The 12,288-nt window shown below is 45.9% G+C and overlaps 1 protein-coding gene across 1 annotated transcript in view; it reads left to right on the plus strand.

Moving 5' to 3' along the window:
- Nucleotides 1-6,261: 6,261 nt before the first annotated feature.
- Nucleotides 6,262-12,288, plus strand: part of LOC119383690 (CRISP/Allergen/PR-1) — a 34,182-nt gene continuing 28,155 nt past the window's right edge. Inside the window, exon 1 of the mRNA XM_049412622.1 lies at nt 6,262-6,330. The gene's annotated coding sequence lies outside the window, so the exon portion shown is untranslated. The remainder of the gene's footprint in view (nt 6,331-12,288) is intronic.

The raw sequence follows: 12,288 nt of genomic DNA on the forward strand, positions 1-12,288 counted from the left end.
GGTGGCAGTTATGAGAGGAAATTACTTTTTCTTCACTAGTTTTGCAGGCTCCTTTAGAATCTGGAGTGCCGTAGAAAATTAAGTTGTTGCGTCGTAGGCTGTCACCGTGATTCTGTCCAGATTTAGTGTCACCGTGATTCTGTCCAGATTTAGTGGTTTTACCACCAGCTGCTATTCACTCAGCACCTTCGAACTTGCGAGTGAGCGGGTATGAACATCTTTGAGCATTTGGAAATGACCTTTATCTGTTCAGCGGCATCTGAGGGCAAAAACGATATAGCATATCCGAACGCTTGGAAAGAGGCCGGCGTTACTCTTTATGCGTGTTTGTATTGAGCAGACCTGCTCGGAAAGGTCATCTGTCCGAGTATGCATACTGATAACTTCCTGGTTGGCATGTACCTTTCTATCATTTTCCTCCAGTACCTTAAAGGCCAACTCCGGCGATTTTTCGGCTATGTCAAAGTAATGGTGCTTTTATGTTCCTGAGACGCTCCTGTTACGTGCCCGATAGCAGAAATACTCGGCAAATTGGAGAATAATTTTAAATAAGCAAAAAAGCGCAACACCGAAACCGAAACTCAACCGAGTCTACTGTCTACGTATGACGTAGACGTTGTTACGAACGAACCGGAAGTCGTGCAAGGCATTCCGGTCACGCCGGCGCGGAGTATGAAAACTGTGACAGCCGGGACGACCAGCGAAGCGCCGGCCAAACCAACGCTGTCTGTCGCCTTGTGCACAGCAGACGCTCGCTGTAGCGACCGAAACGCCGAAGTTAGCGGTGCCCTCGGCTGCGTCACTTCCGCCGCCTTCCCAATACTGACGTCACAGACGCAATGTTGCCAATAATTGTGGGAAGCCAGGAGGTAGTTTGCAGACAATCTTTAAAATTCATTTGCAAACAATCTGCGCATGTCTCAAGCCTGTAATTTGGCATAAATGACGGAAACGTGCAAAGGAACGTACCCAGCGAATTTCATTGAGATCCATCGACCTCGAAAAATCGCCGGAGTTGGCCTTTAAGGTGGTTCTCAATAGCAGTTATTTTGGATTCTATGAATTTCTGCCCAGATTTAGTGGTTTTACCACCAGCTACTATTCACTCAGCACCTTCGAACTTGTGAGTGAGCGGGTATGAACATCTTTGAGCATTTGGAAATGACCTTTATCTGTTCAGCGGGATCTGAGGGCGAAAAACGATATAGCATATCCGAACGCTTGGAAAGAGGCCGGCGTTACTCTCAACATCACGAGCCCATAACAGAAAATAGGGCATGAAAAAGCATTTCCAAAACAGCCCTGGACACGGGACCAGTATTAAGCAGACGTTGTTACTTTCCTTTAGATATAAAGAAATATTTGTACACAACTGCATTGGAAAAGGGAAGCGATTCACTGTTTGTAGAGAAGGACACTCTAAAAAAGGAGTCCTTCGACTCTTTTTGGAGACGCCTGACTTGCCACATATATCGCTGTCTTTATAAAGACATGTCAGCTTTTGCTTGACATCATTATACTCGCTTTGAACAGTCGTCTGACCCACAAGAGAGTTATCGTGGCTCTTTAAAGAGAGGCATATGCTTGGCAAGTCAGGACTCAGCGAAAGGAGTAGCACATACTCTTTTTATCTCTTAGAGTCAACTGCACCCGTGTCACGGTTTGTGTGGTTTGGCTACGCTGGTTTGTCAAACACTTCCTCGCGGATGACGCCGCTGTCCATCCGAGGGGTTGCTTGAGGTCGAGTTCATCAGGTCCCGGCTCGGTCAGCATGGGCGTGAAATCACGAGGCGAAAAGAGCACCCCGTGAAACGCGCCTACGTACGCTTGTTGATTTAGGCGTTCGTGCTTATATATATGGGAACATACATTCCAAAAATGGTCCAAATATATTCGGCTCTTCCTTGATGTGTTTCAGAAGGCTATTTTCCTGTTTGTCTGTTCATGCAGTCGCAATTTTTTCTGCGTTATTTCGTTTTTCTTTCTTGGCCGTGGGTATTGCACACCATGCTACTTGTATAGTTTTGGGGCCACATTTTTAATATGAGCTTTTCATATCTTCTAATGATAAGGCGTCACTTCTCTATGAGACGCAAGGAACCTATACTTCATTCGTGTATTGATTACATTGTACTCGCCGACTGTAGTTCAGATTTATTCTTATTGCTAACCACCGTGGTTGTAAAGTTCATTTTGGAAACGATGTTGCAATCTTACCCCTTGATCTGCAAAATAACGACATGCGAATGCAGTTACTTTACGTGCTCTGGTCACGGTGCTTTCGATCCTTTGTTGCGCACTGGTTTATCGCTGTGATGGGACCTTCTGCTCTGTTGAATGCAAAGATACCTCAGAAAGCGCTCTAGTGGATCTTGTGTTGTTTTACTGCCTAACAGAGAAAATACTTCTTCAGCATACTATTGATAAATGTGCAACGTTGCAAAGCAGGAACTACACGGAAAGTTTCAGCGTCGACAACATTGGAAGCAATATAACTGCTGTGTTTCACGTGGCAAGCAGCCAAAAGAAGAAAAATATGCGGTAGAACTTGGTTGTGAGATATTTCGCTTAAAAACCATGGCATTGGGATGGAAAGTTGCCGTGAAATACGCCAGGCAGACTCATGATTTCAATTTTAGATGATTATTCTGCCGTCTGTATTTTACGGCTTTTACGAATGCGGGAGTTAGATAAATTATGCTTTGCATTTTAAAACAAAGAGTTCATTTAATCTCCATATTCGGAAACTATCAAGGTATGTCTATGAATTTCGTGCTCCAGGCAACTTGTTTTTAAAACTTTAACAACGTAGACAAAGGCATCTGTAGTGGGGCTGGTGCGGCAACGTTTACATTTCTTCGATGACAACGACCATGGGCCATGTGCATGTGCGAAATATAAGAGGCAAGCAGAAAAACAAACTGTCAAGAATGATTTAGTACAGCAGACTTGTACTCATTCTTCCGGTAAGTTTCGATTGTTTGACTCAGCTGTTCGCTTCCTCTGAGCTGTCGCTTCTACTAATGACGCAGCTCCAGCTTCTCTTTTTATCAAGTCGCTTATAGGGTAACATTTAAACTATTCCCGACATGACAACCTGACTAATGTGTACAAGACCGCCTACGGTACGTTTACTTGAAATGCTTCTTTGAGCATTCGAAATTGCAAATCTAGGTTCGCACCTCGCGTTGTACACTGTTGGTGAATACACAGTAATCGTTTGCCCAGTATTTCACAAGCACGAAATAAATTATTGTACTTTTTCTTAAAAAAATTCAGAAAGAAAGCACTGAAGGCTTTTTTTTTACTGATTTAGCTTTATTCAGTCAGCATGAGCCATACTCAGAATATATCTGCATTACCTAACACTATTCGATATGTGCCCTAATTTAGCCAATACAAGCAGACATTAGCCAGTGCTGACGTGTTCTGGCTGCATGACCGTATGTACGGTAAGGCAGAGCACCAGCGCTTGCCGCTCTCGAAATGCACGGAGGGGAATGGCATGTACGAGAACTCGTTGCATATAACAGTTATCACAATACCGCTAATTTCGACAGCAATGTTCAATTACATGCGCTGCCTTTACCAGTGGCGTCGGCGCCATTGCGGCAGCCTGCTTATGCCTAATATAGTCCAAGTGGGGAGCGAACAACTGGTTCAAACGCCGAGACATGTAATGTATTTACATAACACAATATATTATAATATGGTATAATAAATTTCAAATTATAAAGTCATTTCTCCTCGTCTTTGCACACGTGAACGCGCGTAAATGCGGGCGGATGCTTAAGCAAGCTATGCTTAAGCACGTACTTCATAGAGTCCAGTGCTAAAATTGTCTTGCGCGTTGAATTGTACGACACGTGCAGACAATTACAAATTCTAGCTGGCCACCAAAGTCACAAGCAATCAGAAATGTTCCGTCGTTGCGACTGACCGTTGAGAGGTTCAGTCGAAATGACAACGCTCCTATATATGATCAATGGCTATTGTTCAAGCGCATTGTCCGCGACATGTGCGCGTGATACTCAGCTGCAACCTTTCCATAGCAGTGCTCCTGAAAGGAAGACAAAATGTTTTTAGATGCGAAGTATCTTAAGGCGGAGCTCAATTCGGTGGTGGCGGTGAGCGGCGTGACCACCCTTGCTGCGCATGCGCATACCCTCTCCACACACCTCCTCTCCCCTTCCCCTCTCCACTTTCCCTCTCCCCTCCTCCTATCTCATACCCCTTTCCACTTCCCCTCTCCCCTCCCCCTTTCCACTCTTCTTATGAAACGCGGGCTAGACATGCCGAAATTCTCTCCTGCGCAACGCCGCGATAAGCTCGAGCGCATGCGCGTCCCCTCCCCATCTCTCTCCACTCCTACGCTGCCCCCTCTCGCCCGCCTGTCGACCGCGTTCCCCGCTCGCCCTGCGAGAATAAACGGCCAGGCTAGATGGAAGATATAACGCGCGTAGCGTCCCTCTTCGCGTTCCACGACGCGAGGTCGGTAGCATGCCCAACGAACGCCAACGGAACGCGATCGTACAAGTGCTCCGGCTTCGCATCGCCTCATGGTCCCCTTTAGCGGGAGATGGTGTAATTTCTTTTCCTCTAAGACTTCTGAGTTATAGTAGTGACGGCATTTCCTCGCCAAGACCAGACTCGACCAGACAAATTTTGGTCTAACAACTGAGTTTAGTGCTCCCTAACGTCCGTCGGCGCAGCCATACTGTTCTCATGGATTCGATTTAACAATATGACATTGCAGCCCGGGATAAATGCAGGTGAATTTAACGAGCGGGGAAGACAAGATTCAGCAATTTCGAGCTTTGAGGCGAAAGCCTTAAATGGCTATGTTTCAAGATCGTGGTGCCGAAACTGTGGTCCATAAAAATAGCACGTGAGCCCACAACCTGCGCGTCTACTTCGTGCACTTCGTCGTCGCACCGTTCGCGTGAGCATAAGCGCTGTAGGGGAGTGAAGAAGAGTAAGACGCGTGCTCCACACCATTCCTGCGGCGATGGCCCTGCCAAGCATGCATGGTCTATATAGGGGGAGATGCGCGAGTCGCATTCACTTCTATCGGACGTGGGCCCAATTCGGCTGCTTCTGCTCGCTAGGCTTTGGGTTCTTGGGCTGTCCTCGCATTTCGAAAACTCCATAACACAGCGCCTATACGTCTCCACGTGGCCTCAGAACTTCATTCCAATCACAATGGGTCCAACTGGGGTGTCGCGTTCACATTCTTAGAATGTTCTAAGAAGACCACGCAATTTCTATATGTGCCATGTAATAAGTGCAACGCACAATTCCTTGACATCGCAGCTATATTCACATTTCATTTTGTATTAATACACATGAGAACAGAAGCAACAGTCCTTGTTTCTTTCGACTGATACAGCTTGTCGGCATAACCATAGCGTTATGCGCTCCACGTGTAATCAATACCACAAGACCACCGTACCAAAACTCCAGGTAATTTTTACATTTTCAGCCTCACGCGTACGGCGTTTTAGAAATCCAGCACTATTTTATTTTTATTTTTTTTAACATTGGAGTGATGACACGAGAACACTATAGCATTACTGTCTCTTAAAGGGACACTAAAGAGAAACAATGAATTGGTTTAGATTGATAAAGTGTGCTCGGAGAACTCTTATGTAGTTTATTTCACCACCGTAGATTTATTACTAGAAGAGCAAACAAAGTTCAAAGTTTCATTTTTAAATTTCGCGCCGCACTTTGTAATTCGTGAAGTAAAAGATTTTAAAGAGCATTTAACGTACTTTGGCGCCACTGGCTCGACGAAATTTCCACAAACTCGTTATGTCATGTCTCTGGCCCCCTCAGAGGACAACATACTTCGATTTAACCGATTAGGAACTACGTAGGCCCAAGCAGGCGCCGTCACAAATATGTGACGTCAAGGCAAAGGGTGCGGGAATTCCAAGGTGGCGTCGCCACCTGTATTTTCTTTTTCCTCATTGTCTCGCTTATTAAGCGTCTTCTCGCAGCAAGCGTGGTGTTTTTGGTATTATGGAAGACTACTTTACTAATGCGAGAAAAATCGTTTTGCTCTTTAGTGTCCCTTTAAAGCAGGCGAGGATTCATAGTATATTTTCCAATTTTGTTTACCTGATCTTTGGACCACGAAAGTTGCAGCTGTCAGAATTCCAAACAACTCTGCAGGTGTTCTAGATGGCACTTTATTAGTCAGATGGTGACATTTCCTGACTTCCCGTATCGGGATACAAGAAAGCAGCTGTGGAAATGACAACTGCTGTTGTTGGATACACGTAGTCACTTGATAAGCGTCTACGTTAGAAAAAATTTCTTCGATAGGTGAGTTATGGGCTTTCTTATATGCGGAAAACATTTGCAAATAGTGCTGGCGTCGTCCACCTTCAAGATAATTACTGTCCGGCCTTAGGTAATGGCATGCTTTAGGAAACTATTAGCGTAGTACTATTGTGGCATGAACGACCCACCCAGCAGTCTGCAAATCCTCGCATTGTAGCTTGTGATTGTGTTGACAGAATGACAAATCGAGAAATTGGCAACACAATTTCACAAGCCCTCACATTGGCAATAACAACAGTGTGAACAACAAACAAACACACAAGTTCGTAATTTAAGAATTCGGCTTGGTTGGTTTGTCGGTCCTTATGATAATTATTCGGGTTCGCCATACTGAGCGATATTGTTAATGACAGGGAATGAAAAGAGCAAATAGTACTTTTTAAGTGCACGTGACCTTTAGTCTCACGAGAAATGCAGACCCGCCTTGCAGATCATAACAACGATCAGTCGTCAATTGTGTAATCCTGGTCCTGTTTCAGAAGCGTGCTTGTTGGATTTTAGAAGTGTTCTTGGCGGCTTCACGTTGCAAGCGTTCGAAACGCATCAATTATATGCGCTTTGAGCGAAAAGCGCAAGTGGGAATTATTGCTTGAGTTTTATGGTGTAAACATGTAATCTGAGTAATAATGACCAATTTGGTGAGGAGAAGATTATACAGCGTGTTTCGAGAAAGTTGTTTGATAATCCTAAAATTGAGAAATGCCTCATTTGCTTCGTTCCTTTGTAAATACATTTTCTATCGTGGCGCACGTCCTGACATGAAAGATAGCATCATTTGGGCAGTAATTAAAGCAGTACATTAATTATATATGTAATTAGTTAAGACAGGTGCGTGGGTCAAACGAGAGAATTAGAGTTGCTTCTTCCCGACTAACACAAAAGAGGTATAGTTCCTCTTATTGGGGCATATATCGTCTAAACCGTCAGCACGCCAGATTAAGGAAGTCATCTTCAGGACGAATTTAATCAAGGCAGAAAATCTTACTTAATTCGGACTTTTAAAGACATTTACAAGCGCCTCCATTGTACTTTGTGTCGTTTGCAAATATGTTTTTTTAGGTGTCAGCCATACGGATTGAAGAAATCAACTTCAATAAGGATATAATTAGAACGTGAAATCTACCTATTCGGAAAGCCCACGATCTATATGTGGCGCGCTGTGCGATTCAAGATGGCGCCCGGTGGAGGGTCAACCGGTATGTTAGCATAGGAACAGATAGGACGTGGTGACGTACGGCCCGTGCCACTTTCACCGGATGAAGTCGTGAACTGCACGGAAGTGGATACCAGGCCAAAATACTTGGCCAGACCATGGAAAGTGCGAAATGCTCGCTACCTCATTATTTACCGCGGTGTGGGAGGTTATATTTCGGCTCCCTTACCGCGCATCAGCGATGCTTTACAAAGTCTTGTGCGTACTAGAGAAAACGTATGAACTGCACTGCACTCCAAGTATACGTACCGTGCCTGCCTGTCGGATTTGTCGTATTAATAGGCCGCTACGAGTAACGCCGTCGTCGCTGCACAGGACCGCATGTTTAGCGTGAGGATGGTTTATAAACTTGTTGCTCCGTCGTCATTACTTGTGTCGTGAGGAAGGCGGAGTGCACAGTTCACTTGTCTCGGATGTTACAGGTTTGATGAGCACCTTGAAACGAATGCACGCGCAAGCTTTTCCCAACGCCGAAGAATTCCTCAACGACGACGCCGTTCGGAATGGCCAAGTTAATTTGGCAACTAAGCGGCGCGGCTTGTGGACACGATTGCAAGTTTCGCTTCCGCTCGTCGAAGGTTGTTGGCAGCATGCGGCCACAAAAGTGGCGCTACAAGTGCATCGCATCAGAAGAATTATGCTTTAATTTTTATCTCAACACTATTCTACGTCAAGTACAGTCAAAATGACTTACGATTGTGAAAAGCTTGCCGTACAGATGATTAACCAGCAAAGTACGTTAAAGAGAATCGCTGCTGCAGCATATTGGTCGACGCTGTCGCTATCGGTGCTTTCAGAAAAGCCTTCAATGTTCAGTGAAAAATCCTCGTCATCAAGGTGCAGGGTCTCTTTGAGCGTCACTGTCAAAATCGATCTAAAGAGCTTCCTCCCCCGAGAGCTGCATCGCCTCCTCCCCGCGTTCGGCTCAGAGAACACTTTGCTTGCAGTGTGCTGCCACCTATCAACAAAGTAACAAACATGCACTGCATGCAGTGCAGTGCTGGTTATGTAATGCAACACACGGGTGAAGGACAATGTTGAGAGCCGGGTGAAGGACAACGTTGGGCTGCCGGTCAGATTTCTCCAGCTGGGGTCCACTAACGTGGATATACACATATCCCACCAATCAATCAATCACCTTTAATCTCCGTCGAAATGCGCCAGCTGATGGCAAGATTGAGCCCGTAACGCGGCCGGTACTCCGTCGTAGTTCACGATAGCCTTGGAGAGAGCGCAGCCTCGAAGGAATGAATGGTCGCTCGCAAGATTCATACAGCTATTTTCTGACAAAATGTACGGTGTTTTAGTTTAGTGTATCACCCATTTATTACAAAGGCCCTGATATTATTCAGTCGTAGAAGAGGACATCGCGAGCTCATACACTGCAAAAACAACGACGTATATATGACATATAGAGGCAAAATAGCGCGAGTTTCGACAGAAAAAGACAGACACTAACATTTCACTAACTTGTGCGGCTGGAGAAAACTTCGCGGGGCTGAAATGTATACGCTGTGTGCCATCAGTGACAGCATGACTCGCTCAGGGGGCTTCACCACGTATTTTCTCGAAAACTTCGCGTCTCGTAAGAAAGAATCAAATTTATCTTTTCACGGACGGCCCGGTTTGTTCACGGATTCACGAAACATCGTAGTGTCTCTTTCCAACCAACGCGTTGAACTTCGGGCTAGCACAGCCGAACTAGGCAGCGGCTTCCGGTTTGTCGTCTGCTAACCCTCTTCCTGACAACCGCTTAGTGGCGTGAGAGTCTATGGGCATTGCGAATAAGACGAATTTTACAGCGAAAGCTGTTACCAGATCATTTCAGCGGCCGTTTGTGGCGCCGTAGTTGTCAGCTGCCGCCGCGGCCGGTGTCCGTAACCACTATCGCCCGAAATAAAAAAAAAACGGAATAAGAAAAGAATTTCAGGATGGAACGAGGTTCCAACCTGGGCCCTCTGCGTGGGAGCCCAGTATTCAACCTCTGAGCCATGCCAGTGCTTGAAACTGCTTTGCAAAAAGGTCCTATGTAGGCGTCATGTCGGGAAGGAACCACATTAACATATGCAATATAGCGTGGTAGAAGAGTAAAAAAAAATCCACGCATATCCACGAAGTGAATGATGACGAGTGGGCGAAGCTCTGGGGATCGTTCGGTCACCGTGAATCTCCCGTTTTATCTTCAAAAGTGCGCTTAGTGAAGAACACAGACACAAACGACGAAAACGTACAGGACGTAAGGCAACGAGCGCTCGTTGCCTTACGTCCTGTACGTTTTCGTCGTTACAGAATTCACACAACGCGAATTCTGTAACCAGGCGTCAGACAATGCGAATTGCGCAACGAGCAGGTTCTTGAATGCTTCCAACCCATTACAAAGGGCTCCGCCATAATTCTTCATCGTTATCAGGCACAACGCGAATTCTGTAACCAGGCGTCAGATAATGCGAATTGCGCAACGAGCAGGTTCTTGAATGCTTCCAACCCATTACAAAGGGCTCCGCCATAATTCTTCATCGTTATCAGGCACAACGCGAATTCTGTAACCAGGCGTCAGATAATGCGAATTGCGCAACGAGCAGGTTCTTGAATGCTTCCAACCCATTACAAAGGGCTCCGCCATAATTCTTCATCGTTATCAGGCACAGCATCAACAAAGTGCGCATAATGCCTTACATGCGTTTAGCAGGTACCACGGCTCTCCGTAGAATGACGAAAAATGGCACAGTGCCTGCTGCCCTACTTCTCAAAAATACAATAGTTTATAGCATAGTGAGTTCCTCGCAAGTGCACTTGTATTGGTTGCTAAGGAAGCCCATAAGCGTATGATCCATTTCCTCGGGGTCTCAGTAAAATTACAATGATATATAGCGTTCAGGACGTCTTGAGGGGCTAGCTGGTTCATACTAAGCAGGAAAATTTGCGCTAAACTGGAAAAGGACAACACAGAGAAGGAACACTTCAACAGATCGAGCGATCTCTTGAAGTGTTCCTTCTTTGTGCTGTCCTTTTCTAGTTTAGCGCAAATTTTCCTGCATATATAGCGTAGTGGGTTCCTCGCAAGTGCACTTGTATTGGCTGCCAAGGAAGCCCATAAGCGCATGATCCATTTCCTCGGGATCTCAGTAAAGTTCTTCGCCCCAACCCCCGTCTCTCTCCCTCGTATACGTATGTTATACAGCATGACGGGAGAGCGAAATAGTGACCGGGCGTCACCCAATGCCAATTGCATAACCGGTGGGCCGTTTAAAGCTGCCAACTCATTACAAAGGACTCAGCCATAATTCTTCATCGTCATCAGTCGTCGCGTCAACAAAGTGCACATAATGCCTTACAGACGTGTAGCTGGTGCCTCCCTTTCCCACAGAATGGCTAATAATGGCTTAGTAGGTGCATCCCAAATTCAGAAAAAATGTGTTTTACGGCGTAGTGGGTACCTTGCTAGTGTACTTGTATTAGTAGCCTCCCAAGAGAGCTTACAACGGGCTCTAGAAACGCCGCTGTTCCAGCTTTCGCTGTGACTGTGCTGCGGTTTCAGCGCATGCCTGGCGTTTCTTTTTTTTTTTTTTTCAAGACCCGTTTTCTCGCCAAGCAGCAGATCGCACGTCATTTGGTGAGTGCATACACGAGAATGTATGCACCACCGCGAACTGAAATTTGAACTCGAGCCTGCGCACGCCATCTCTCATTGCGATAAACAAAGCAACGCACAAAAAAGAGAAACGCTTGCAACGTTCACATTGCGTCACCAACCATGAAGGCTTCCAAGGAAGTTCATTAATCAGCAAGCTTCACGTAATTTACTGGCAGCGATAACCGTTTGACACAATTCCTCACGAGCGTTGATATTATATCTATTGTCGCGGCGGGTTTCGCTTCTGCATTGTCAGTTAAGCCCGTCGATATAGCATGTGCGGTTGCGTGCGTTGGTCATGTCCTCTTTTGCTTTATTTTGTGTTTGTGGCTTGATTCATAGAGGGCGGAGTGGTTCTTAATAATAAAAAAACGTGGTGGATCCCTCCGTCATAGGAATAGGAATAACACGAAAGTAAAGCATGCCCTTACACAATTGACTGAATGTTTACTGTACATGTACATTGATATAAGAGAGTTTGCACAATGTATATAGATGTCTGGCAGCTATAGTACCGTTTAACGTGGATATACCCACTTTGATGATTGGTGGTACATCTCCACCCCGACGACTAACGTCCATGCTAAATGATTAAACAAACCCTTGTGGTAGCTTTAGTAGTTAACGGGGAAAGCGTAATCAGAGAACGAGGTGTGATAGCCAGAAGAGCGTAGCATATTGGACGCAGAACTTTGTCGCCATCCCGCGGCATGTTAAATTGTGATTGAACACCAAGCCCTGACTAGAGGGAAACGCAAAGCGCGTCGTGCCGTCCCCCGGCCGCGATTTTTCTCGGGGCGAGCGCGTGAGCGGGGAACGCGGTGTAACAGCCAGGTAAGGCAGGCGCGCGTCGCAGAGCTATTTTAGGGGCGAAGCTCCTTAAGGCGGCACCCGTTCGTCCCTCGTAGTCGTCGTGGTCGTAGTAGTGAGTAACAAGTCTTACGCTTTGACCTCCAAGGTGGTGCCGGTGGGAGATTTCTCCTGTGCGTTGTTGAACAATAAAAAATTCGCAGCGTGCGCGTTAACTAAAAGCCGAATTCTTCTGTCTCTCATTCCCCATTAGCAGCCATTGGCATGTTCCAGTAGGAAACGT

This window comes from Rhipicephalus sanguineus, chromosome 2, assembly GCF_013339695.2.
Source record: "Rhipicephalus sanguineus isolate Rsan-2018 chromosome 2, BIME_Rsan_1.4, whole genome shotgun sequence".
Taxonomy (NCBI): domain Eukaryota; kingdom Metazoa; phylum Arthropoda; class Arachnida; order Ixodida; family Ixodidae; genus Rhipicephalus; species Rhipicephalus sanguineus.